The sequence below is a fragment of the Rana temporaria genome, chromosome 6 (genome assembly GCF_905171775.1).
Source record: "Rana temporaria chromosome 6, aRanTem1.1, whole genome shotgun sequence".
In the NCBI taxonomy this organism is placed as follows: Eukaryota; Metazoa; Chordata; class Amphibia; order Anura; family Ranidae; genus Rana; species Rana temporaria.
The window spans coordinates 59,561,792-59,573,040 of NC_053494.1; the positions used below are offsets into that span (position 1 = coordinate 59,561,792).

Here is an 11,249-nt window from a genome sequence, read left to right on the forward strand (position 1 = left end):
AACAGATGCTTCTCCTTAATCTACATCCTATTACTAGATCTGTCAGTCTAGATGACCTGTCATGACCTTTCAACTGCGTTAACATCGAAGTGTTTTACAATGGTACAACGCAGCCAACTATCCCAGAGAAACGACAGAAAATAAACGTTAAGATCTCAGCACTGCAATTCAATAAGGAAAGAAGACTGCAACAGTTTTACCATATTAACCACTTAAGCCCCGGACCAATATGCTGCCTAAAGACCCAAGGGGTTTTTACAGTTCGGGACTGCGTCGCTTTAACAGACAATTGCGCGGTCGTGCGACGTGGCTCCCAAACAAAATTGGCGTCCTTTTTTCCCCACAAATAGAGCTTTCTTTTGGTGGTATTTGATCACCTCTGTGGTTTTTATTTTTTGCGCTAGAAACAAAAATAGAGCGACAATTTTGAAAAAAATTCAATATTTTTTACTTTTTGCTATAATAAATATCCCCCAAAAACATATATAAATTTTTTTTTTCCTGTTTAGGCCGATACGTATTATTCTACCTATTTTTGGTAAAAAAAAAAAAAAAAATCGCAATAATCGTTTATCGGTTGCTTTGCGCAAAATTTATAGCGTTTACAAAATAGGGGATAGTTTTATTGCATTTTTATTTTTTTTATTTTTTTTTACTACTAATGGCGGCGATCAGCGATTTTTTTCGTGACTGCGACATTATGGCGGACACTTCGGACAATTTTGACACATTTTTGGGACAATTGTCATTTTCACAGCAAAAAATGCATTTAAATTGCATTCTTTATTGTGAAAATGACAGTTGCAGTTTGGGAGTTAAACACAGGGGGCGCTGTAACATTTAGGGTTCAGTGTGTGTGTGTTTACAACAGTAGGGGGGTGTGGCTGTAGGATTGACATCATCGATCGAGTCTCCCTAATAAAAGGGATCACTCGATCGATGTGCCGCCATAGTGAAGCACGGGGAAGCCGTGTTTACACACGGCTCTCCCCGTTCTTCAGCTCCGGGGAGCGATCGCGACTATATACGAATAGCCGCGCCGTCGTCCCGGATCGCTCCCCGAGGCTTGCCGACCGCCGCATGTACCGGGGGGGGTCCCGATCGGACCCCCCACCCGCGTCAAGCAGAGGACGTATAGGTACGTTGATGTGCCTGTCCGTGCCATTCTGCTGACGTATATTTACATGAGGAGGTCGGCAAGTGGTTAAAGTGCATTTTACATCCAACAGAAACTAAATGTAAAGCTATAAAATGTGATTTTCTTCACTGTAAGGCAGTGTATCAAATGACCATAAGAGAGAGATTATTATCCTATTGCATGTAAGGCAGCAAAGACGCATTTTATTATTACGCACATTAAAAAAAAAAAAAAAATTCTGTTAACAGCCCAAAGTGCAATTTCAGTCCTCATGTATAATACTCTATATCAGACATGTCACACTGATCAGTGTATTCTGACAGCAGTGGCTGAAGCTATCAGAAGAAAGTGTATAGATGAAGAAATCTGTTCATTTTTTTCCCCCAGTATGGTCAATCTTAAAGCGCAACTCCACTTTTGTTGAGAAAAAAGCATTCCCCTCTGGGTGATCTATGTACATTACAAAGGATTCCTGCCTTTTGTTATTGTGCAGAAATCCCTGTGCGTTTGTCTGTGTCCATGTGGGAAAGTGAGTCTAATGGGAGTGGTTTCATAATTATCAATAAGATCGCTACACCTGCAGGGCACTGAGGAAAATTGCAGGGTCAGCATCCCTTTAGCCAGGATTTCCTATTAAAAGTATCTCACAAAAATGAAATTTTTGTTGCAGGGGATGCCGGAAATCTGACTTGTATCTTAGTGAGCCAATCACACAAGCAGGAAATTACATATCTGGGGGGCATTCTGTGTACAAAACACCTCCAGGTAGCCATATTGCATTGATTACAGAGCTGCAGATTGAAAAGGAAAGGTAGTTTTAATAACATTCAATTACAATATGACTTGTGTCGCAATTGTATACCTTATATGCAATTTTTCACCCCACAAAAGTGGAGTTACCCTTTAAGTCTTAGCGCCTAAAGCTTAGTACACACTAGTAGGTTGTTTTATTTATTTTTTTAAAACCAGCGGGCTGAACGAAAAAAAAAAAAAAATTATAGCCCAGGACGCTGTACTAACAATGCAATGTTAGTACAGCGATCCTCCCTGCTGTGCTATTGTGTTCTGACAGGGAGGGGGCAGAACACTCCTTTCAGCGCGCTCAGCCATTGGCTGAGAGTGCTGATCGGCATTTTTTAGTCAGCTTCTGTCGGACCGGCAAGGCCATCTGTCATTTGGCCTGTGTGTACTAGGCTTTAATCTGCTGGTTACTGTACCTGATCACAATCCTGTTCTGTTTGTAGTTCTGCTTTAAACTTGCTAAGTTTATCCTAATACGCATTGATAATGAAAATCCCTTTTAAATTTATGATTGCCCTTTTAGGATTTGCCATGTATCATTAAACAAAAGCCTCATGCACATGGGCATTAAAAAAACAGCTATTAGAGGCTTTTACAGCATATTTTGTTTATGCCTTTAAACACAGTTCTATGTTAGCCTATGTGGCCATGTGCATCAGGTATTTAGAGCAATATTTTAAAACCAGCATTTAAAGGCATAAAAAAACAAAAAAAAACAAACACAAAGCTGCATTTGGAGAAGAGCTTATGACTAAAATCTACTTGCGTACACATGAAAAAAGCACACCTAAACTCTGGGTTTAGGCGCATAAATGTATTCTAGAGGCCAGAATAAAATACTATCCTGGCCAGTACAATGAGCCTGTAAACCTTCATAAACACTCATCATTTTGTGCTAGAATGATTATTTTTTAAGCTTTATTTTTCTGCCATCTCCTGGTAAAAAGACCCAGTTTAGAGAAACATATTTTAATACGCGCGCATGCGTGAGTCCTAAGGGCTTCAACAAGAATAGTGCGCTATTCACTGTCCAGTCCCAGACCAAGGTGTATTGCTCTAAAGCAATAAGCTTGGCATGTTCAGATTCTAGTCCAAACCCACCGGAGTGATCCTGCCAGGAGCTGTCATCTCTACTAGGCCAATAAGAAGTGGCAAAGGCACTGCCTTCTCGCTATATACATGTGCCTGTGAGCAGTGCCACCATCAGGGGGGTACAGCCAATACAACAGTAAGGGGCCCCGGGGCCTGAGGGGTCTGCCAGGACGGGTGAAGGGGAGCCGTGTTGTACACTATAGAAACGAGCTAGCAGCTTCTTCTATTGCTCTCTGTGTCATTGAGCTCAGACATTGAGCTCTTTACTGCCTACTCTGGCTACTATGTGCATGTGCACCCCTCGTGTGAGCAGCCTGTACTGTGCTCCTCTGTGTCAGCAACATGTCAGCTTTGTGAAAATGAACTGTGAATAGGTAGGAAGATTTCATTTACAAGTAGGGGCTGTGAAGAAAAGGGAGGGGGCTGTTTGTGTACAGGGAGTGTGTGTTTACAGATTTGTGTATGTGTGGGGCTGAGATATATAATATTATATATATACACATACATACATATATATACATACACACACACACACACACACATACACACAGGTGTGGGGGGCTGACATATATACAGGTGTGTGTGTGTGTGGGGGGTGACATATATACAGGTGTGTGTGTGTGTGAGGGGGCTGACATATATACAGGTGTGTGTGTGGGGGGTGACATATATACAGGTGTTTGTGTGAGGGGGCTGACATATATATAGGTGTGAGGGGGGCTGGCATATATACAGGTGTGTGTGGGGGGGTGACATATATACAGGTGTGTGTGTGAGGGGGCTGACATATATATAGGTGTGAGGGGGGCTGGCATATATACAGGTGTGTGTGGGGGGGTGACATATATACAGGTGTGTGTGTGAGGGGGCTGACATATATATATAGGTGTGAGGGGGGCTGGCATATATACAGGTGTGTGTGGGGGGGTGACATATATACAGGTGTGTGTGAGGGGGGGGGGCTGACATATATACAGGTGTGTGGGGGGGGTGACATATATACAGGTGTGTGTGTGTGTGAGGGGGCTGACATATATATAGGTGCAAGGGGGGCTGGCATATATACAGGTGTGTGTGGGGGGGGGGGTGACATATATACAGGTGTGTGTGGGGTGGGGCTGACATATATATAGGTGTGAGGGGGCTGACATATATACAGGTGTGTGTGTGGGGGGGTGACATATATACAGGTGTGTGTGAGGGGGCTGACATATATATATAGGTGTGAGGGGGGCTGGCATATATACAGGTGTGTGTGTGTGTGGGGTGACATATATACAGGTGTGTGTGGGGGGGCTGACATATATATATAGGTGTGAGGGGGCTGACATATATACAGGTGTGTGTGTGTGGGGTGACATATATACAGGTGTGTGTGAGGGGGCTGACATATATATAGGTGTGAGGGGGCTGACATATATATATATAGGTGTGAGGGGGGCTGGCATATATACAGGTGTGTGTGTGTGTGGGGTGACATATATACAGGTGTGTGTGGGGGGGCTGACATATATATAGGTGTGAGGGGGCTGACATATATACAGGTGTGTGTGTGTGGGGTGACATATATACAGGTGTGTGTGGGGGGGCTGACATATATATAGGTGTGAGGGGGCTGACATATATACAGGTGTGTGTGTGTGGGGTGACATATATACAGGTGTGTGTGAGGGGGCTGACATATATATAGGTGTGTGTGGGGGGGTGACATATATACAGGTGTGTGTGGGGGGGTGACATATATACAGGTGTGTGTGTGTGGGGAGGGGTGACATATATACAGGTGTGTGTGTGAGGGGGCTGACATATATATAGGTGTGAGGGGGGCTGGCATATATACAGGTGTGTGTGTGTGTGGGGGGTGACATATATACAGGTGTGTTTGTGTGTGGGGGTGACATATATACTACAGGTTTGTGTGTGTGTGTGTGTGTGTGTGTGGGGGGGGGGCTGATAGATATATATATATATATGTGTGAGGGGGGCTGGCCTATATACAGGTGGGGGGGAGCTGACAAATATACAGGTGTGGGGGGGGGGGGGTGACATATATACAGGTGTGTTGGGGGTGTGGGGCTGACATATATACAGATGTGAGGAGGGCTGGCATATATAGAGGATTGAGGGGGGTGGCATATATACAGGATTGAGGGGGAGGGGCTACAGGTGAGGTAGCCGGTGTGTGGATTCGGTGGAATGGCCCGTGGGCAGGCCCTGGGCAATGTTGGTGGTCAGGCTCAGTGGGGCTCCAAGCCTAAAGCTTTGTAAGGGGCCCAAAAATTTCTGATGGCTGCCCTGCCTGTGGGGCGTGAAATTCCTTGGCCGCTTATGACTTGCCCAGTACAGATGACAGTTCCTGGCAGGCTCACTCAGGTGGGTTTGGACCAGGATCTGAACACGCCTGAGCTCATCTCTACTGCTCAACTACAGGGAGGTGACAGGGAAAGCAGAACCTGGCAGTGCTATCTGGCTGGAGGTGCATGGATAAGGTCAGCCAAACAGAATTACAACTCCTTGGACAAGTCATAATTCCTGTATGATTTTTCACTATATATTTAGTCGTTTACCTGGAGTTCTGCTGCAGAAGTTCTAATGCTTTATTAAAGCTCAACTACAGGCAAAACTTTTTCGTTTTGGATAGCGTGGAGAGGGATTACAACCCCAGTCAGTTTTTATTGCAGTCTGTGTCCCCTATAGGTTGATCCACTCTCTCTATTTGTCGTGTTTATCATTATCATCAAAAGTAAAAGAAAATCCCAAATGTTGGGCTGTCTACAGAAGAGTTAGGCTCCATTCACACTAGAGCGACTTGTCATGCGACTTTAGACATCGCAGGTCGGACCCAATTCTTTTCAATGGCACCCGTTCAGGGGCAACTTAAAGTCTAAGCAATTTTGAAAAGGTGTCTGCGCTACTTTGGTGCAACTTTTCATGCGACTTGCAAAGTCGCACTGGAAATTGTGTGACTTTGGAGTCACCTTAGTGTGAATGAAGCCAATAATATAAAAAGAGAAAAAGAAAATAAGCGCCATATCTTTGTAAGCGACGGTTTCTAACTTTTGTTTTGCACAGAGGAGTTCTTTTTGTGTACAAGCTGTTCTGTTCTGTCTTGCACATTGTTTTAAGGCATAGGAATCCGTTTTGCACATTTATTTTCTAGGTTTTGGGTTTCTGAGTAATCTTAGAGTCACTTTACAGTAATACCTTGGATTACGAGCAGAAGCATGCTTGTAATCCAAAGCACTCGTATATCAAAGCAGGTTTCCCCATAAGAAATAATGGAAACTCAGATGATTCGTTCCATGCACTACTTTTGGTGCGGTCTTGCACAATTAAAGCCTATTCAACTGAATGGGCTGAAATCGCATTGCATCCAGATCGCATGTGAATCGCACAAGAACACACATACAGACAGTGGCGGCCCGTCCATAGGGGGCACCCCCCCCCCCCCCTCCTGTAGTCATAAAAAAAAAAAACAGGCCCTTTAAGGCTTTTAAAAATTCGTTCTGCAGCGCCGCGCAAATAACATACACTCATGCATTGCATGAGTGTATGTTATTGTGGACATTGTGGCCAGCCTATTCAGATAACCGGACATATCTGAATAAGGACAGCTGGTTGGCTGTGCGGAAGTGCCTATCAGAGTCAGCGGCTCTGATAGGCTTTCCCAGTACAGCCCTTCAGCTCCCGGATGTCTTATCCTCGGAACATAGTGGGCTACATCCCTTGGATAAGACTGATGGCCTTCTCAGCCAATCAGGTTCACTGATTCTGGTCATCAGTAACCTGATTGGCTGAAGCGTCATCGAGGGACCATGGAAGGAGGATGGCGAACCCCAGAAAGGTAAGTGCCAGGCGGGGGGGGGCAATCTGACTGGCAGCATTTTACAGGGCACAGTGGGGACAATTGATGTGGGCACAGTGGCGACAATTGATGTGGGCACAGTGGCGACAATTGATGTGGGCACAGTGGCGACAATTGATGTGGGCACAGTGGCGACAATTGATGTGGGCACAGTGGCGACAATTGATGGCATGGCACAGTGGTGACAATTGATGGGCACAGTGGCTGCGTTTGATGGCACAGTGGCTGCGTTTGGCATGGCACAGTGGCGACAATTGATGGCATGGCACAGTGGCGACAATTGATGGGCACAGTGAGGCTGCAATTGTGTTTTTTTTTTTTCCATTTGTTTGCGCCCCCCCAAAAAATGTTGAGCACCAGCCGCCACTGCATACAGAATACTTTTTTAATCCCAAAAGGAAAATTGTTGAATCGCAATTCATGGTGAAAACCGTCCCTCAGTCGCTATTTAAAGTTATCAGAGCACTGCCTCTTTTCTTTCTTTTTTTTCCCAAACAGTAATAGGAGAGGAAATCTTCCAATGGGGACACTAGCTGTGGTGAGAACCAGGGATTCCCTCACTTTGAGCCTAGGTTCACACTGCTGCGAATTCAAAATCGCGGTAAAATGCGCAATTTTACCGCGATTTTGCGGCTGCGATTTTGCCCGCAATTTAATGTAAATCGCGGCCCGAAATCGCAAAAAGTAGTACAGGAACTACTTTTTGAAATCGCAGATGCGGCGTCGCACTGATTAGGACAGTGCCATTGCCGACAATTGCCGCCGATTTGAGATGCGATTTGACATGTCAAATCGCATCTCAAATCGTTCCAAATCGTACCCAGTGTGAACCAGGGCTGAAGGAATTTCCACTTTTAGCTACGGGACAGGAAGTGAAGGCAAATCTCCCCGAATTGGACACAGATGGCAAAAATAACCTGACAGGGGACATCAAGGGCATTCCATTCTATCATTCCTTCTAGTATGTTCCTCGACAGGGATTATATCTCTCCCTTAGAACCCTTTCACACTGAGGCAGTGCAGGCTTTAGCGGTAAAGCGCCACTAGCTTTAGCAGCACTTTTCGACCGCTAGTGGGGCACTTTTAATCCCTGCTAGCGGCCGAAGAAAGGGTTAATAGCACCCGTGTTGCACCGCTGCCGAAGTGCTTTGCCAGTGCTGCCCAATTATTTCAATGCCAGGGGTGGTTTAGGAGCGGTGTATACACCGCCCCAAAGAAGCTGCTTGCTAAGGATGAGCTTGGCGTGTTCGCATAGAACACGTGTAGAGCCCGCCAGGAAGTCGGCACCCGCGCTGCGCTTATCACAGCCAGGCAGACATTGTCCGATGCTCGGCTGCAGAGATCGGGAAATGTCTGCCTGGCTGTGATTAGCGCAGCACGGCTGCCGACTTCCTGGCAGGCTCTGCACGTGTTCTATGCGAACACGCCAAGCTCATCCTTACTGCTTGCAGGACTATTTTTTTCCTACAATGGGGTGGCTTGAGAGGCGATTTTCCAGCGCTATTTTTAGTGCTAAAATGCCTGAAAAGCGCCTCAGTGTGAAAGGGGTCTTACTCTATCCAAAATGGAAAAAAAATACGTTTTGTCTATAGTTCTACTTTAAATGTAGGGGTGCAACGGATCACAGTTGATCCGTGATCCGAACGGGTCACCCCCTTCGGATCGGATCACACTGTGATCCGCGGATTGCCACGGCTCCGGAGCTAGGCCGAAGCCGCGGCCTTTCCTAATGTTACGGCGGCGGCTCCGGAGCTAGGCCGAAGCCGAAGCCTTTCCTAATGTTATGGCCGCGGCTTCGGCCTACCTCCGGAGCCGCGACCATAACGCTAGGAAAGGCCGCGGCTTCGGCCTAACTCCGGAGCCGCCGCCGTAACATTAGGAAAGGCCGCGGCTTCGGCCTAGCTCCGGAGCCACAGCCATCTTGGTACACCCGGCGGCGGCCCTCCTCTGTTTACACCCAAAGAGGAGGAGCCCGCACTCGGACACACCGCTCGGGGAGTGCCTGTCGGTACTAGCTGTGGGGGGGTCACTGTACTGAGGGGGGGTCACTGTACTGAAGGGGGGTCACTGTACTGAGGGGGGGTCACTGTACTGAGGGTTCACTGTAATGAGGAGGGGGGGGTCACTGTACTGAGGAGGGGGGGTCACTGTACTGAGGGGGGTCACTGTAATGAGGAGGGGGGTCACTGTACTGAGGAGGGGGGGTCACTGTACTGAGGAGGGGGGTCACTGTACTGAGGAGGGGGGGTCACTGTACTGAGGAGGGGGGGTCACTGTACTGAGGAGGGGGTCACTACTGAGGGGGGTCACGGTACTGAGGGGGGATCACTGCTGAGGAGGGGGGGTCACTGTACAGAGGGGGGGGATCACTGTGAGGAGGGGGGGTCACTGTGAGGAGGGGGGGGGGGGTCACTGTACTGAGAGGAGGGGGGGTGTCTGCACTGAGGGGGTACTATAGTTGGTGGGGGGGGGGGGGGACATGTGGATATTACAGTGGGGGAGATTATATGTTGTGTACATTGTCAGTACATATATATATATATATATATCTCCCAGCATTTTGAGATTGGAATGAAGGACTCCTAACATATGTAGGCATAGGACACGCCCCCTGCCACACCCCCTTAAAGGAGAATTAACCCTCCAAAAAAAAAGTTAATAAAATCCACATGTGCTTTTGTTTTATTTTTACCACTATTATTCCTTTATACTGGCTTTTAAAATGTACAAATGCAGTCATATAAAAATTGGAGGAAAGGTTTGGCTCTGGGAAACACTTTTTGAAAGATAAAAAGTGAATTTTATATACAACTATATAGCTCAGACCAAAATGAGGGACAAATGAGGAACATTATTCCAAGTCAGGGTCAGTTGGGAGCTGTGTGTGTGTGTATATATATATATATATATATATATATATATATATATATATATATATATATACACACACACACACATATATATATACTGTAATCATGAGCCCATCTTGTTCAGTTACTCAGCAGAAGCTCTCATACACTCCATCCAGACAGGTGAAGGCCTGGTCACAGGCAGCAGGGATGGATGGATGGGATAGGAGAGGAGCTGACCCAGGAGTATTTCCAGACTGTCCCCTCCACAGGTGAGGAATGAGGAGTCCCCCACAGACACTTCATATACAATACACAGAGGACAGGCTCTGCCTCCTCACACACTGTAGCTGGGGGGAATGTTGATAGAACTGAGTGTGGAGAGTGTGAGGCGCACTGGGGGGGGCGCTCTGTACTATCACTGAACGCAGTGGGATGACGTAATAACCCGGCTCAGTATTAGGGTGAGATTCAGAGTCATTACCTGAGTGTCACAGTTCTGTGCCTGACTTCCTCTTTTTCTCCTCAGCCTGGTCACAGCTTGCCATGCGCACACAGCCCTGCCTCCTCCCCCTCCGGTCTGCTCCGGCTGGGAGGGACGGAGTCTACGCCGAGCGGACAAAAACAACTAACCCGAGTGACGGAAGACTGAGGGAAGGGGTGGTCACGTGACAGTGTGTCCCAGCACAGGGGAGGTCACATGACTTCCCCACTTTTAATCAGAGCAGCGCACTGGATATGTATATATGACAACTGGGAGGTTGCAGCTGTCGGGTCCTTAGTTCTGGAATGTTGTCCCTGGATTTAAATACTGGACAGCTTAAAGTGATTGTAAAACTCATTTCTTTTTTTTTTTTTATATATAAATACCAAACACATAACCACCAACTTGTCCCTGATTTGAAGCAATGTCCCTCTTTCCTCCTCATGTGTCCCTTATTTCGTTCTGATCTATATAGTTGAATATAAAATCCCTTTTTTATCTTTCAAAAATTGTTTTCCAGCACCAAGACCCCTTTCACACTGGGCTGCCCATAGCTTCAGCGGTAAAACACCGCTATTTTTACCACCGACACTATGGGTGGATTTGCGGCGCATTTGAGATGCTAGAGGAGCGCATTTAACACCGCTAGCAGTCGAAAAAGGGTTAAAACCACCCGCAATGCGCTGCTGAAAAAATCGCAATAAGCGTATATTGATTGGTTTGCGCAAAAGTTATAGCGCCTACAAAATAGGGGATAGATTTAGGATTTATTTTTTACTAGTAATGGCGGCGATCTGCGATTTTTTTTATCAGGCCTGCGATATTGCGGCGGACATATCGGACACTTTTGACACAATTGTGGGACCATTCACATTTATACAGCGATCAGTGCTAAAAAAAAAATGCACTAATTACTGTATAAATGTGACTGGCAGGGAAGGGGTTAACACTAGGGGGTGAGGAAGGGGTTAAATGTATTCCCTGGGTGTGTTCTAACTGTGTGTGGAGGGGGACTGACTG

The 11,249-nt window shown here is 46.5% G+C and overlaps 1 protein-coding gene across 5 annotated transcripts in view; it reads right to left on the reverse strand.

Moving 5' to 3' along the window:
• The window catches only part of MRTFB (myocardin related transcription factor B), a 453,672-nt gene extending 443,341 nt beyond the window's left edge, over positions 1-10,331 (reverse strand). For 2 of the 5 annotated variants that reach the window (XM_040356880.1, XM_040356879.1), the window contains exon 1: positions 10,230-10,331. The gene's annotated coding sequence lies outside the window, so the exon portion shown is untranslated. The remainder of the gene's footprint in view (positions 1-10,229) is intronic. The other 3 variants (XM_040356881.1, XM_040356884.1, XM_040356885.1) reach the window with 3 other exon arrangements.
• Between the last annotated feature and the right edge of the window lie 918 nt (positions 10,332-11,249).